We start from the raw sequence: 896 nt of genomic DNA on the forward strand, positions 1-896 counted from the left end.
CCGCCGCCTCCTGTCCCGAGGCCGCCGCCGCCGCCCAACACCGCTTCTGCCTCCTACCCGCGCCGCCCCTCTCTCCCTCCTCCCAACCCGCGCCGCACCTCATCCCTCCCTGCCACCATGAGCTCCTCCTCCTCCACCGTCTCCAACCCGTTCGCCGGTCCCGATGTCACCCTCGTCCGCGACCTCAACATCCATGAGCGCGTCCCGGTCAAGCTTGACCACACCACCGCCTCCTACTCCGCGTGGAAGCGGTACTTTTCGCTCGTGTTCCGTGAGTACCTCCTTCACGGCCACGTGGACGGCACCGTGGACTCCGCGCTCATGATCCACGACGAGGAGTGGATGATCCTCGACGCCACCATCATCCGCTGGTTCTATCTCACTATCTCCAGCGACATCTTCCACACCGTGGTGAACGACGACGACGACACCCATGCGGTCTGGACCAAGCTCAACAGCCTCTTCACCGACAATCGGCTGCAGCGCAAGGTCCTCCTCTATGGTGAGTTTTACGGGTGCCAGCAACTTGACTCGTCCATCGATGATTTTTGCATGCGCCTCAAGAAGCTCGCCGATGAGCTCCGTGATCTGGGGGAGAAGATCGGCAACGAGCTCCTCATCAGCACCCTCTCCGGCGGCCTCAACGAGGACTTTGGGAACGCCGCCTCCAACCTCACCCTCATCCCGGAGCCCACCTTTGGCAAGGTGGTCGCGTACCTCAAGCTGGAGGAACGCTGGATGCGGGCAGCCAGGACGCGCGCGACCCACACCGCCCTTGTTGCCGGCACCCGCGGGGGTTCGGCCCCGCCACCGCCCCGCCCGACGCCGCCCCAGCCGGCGCCACCCGCCTTCCCGCCCGGCTTCCCGCCCGCCCCACCCGCCCCCTTCCCGCTGCC

This window comes from Triticum aestivum, chromosome 2B (assembly GCF_018294505.1).
Source record: "Triticum aestivum cultivar Chinese Spring chromosome 2B, IWGSC CS RefSeq v2.1, whole genome shotgun sequence".
NCBI classification, from domain to species: domain Eukaryota; kingdom Viridiplantae; phylum Streptophyta; class Magnoliopsida; order Poales; family Poaceae; genus Triticum; species Triticum aestivum.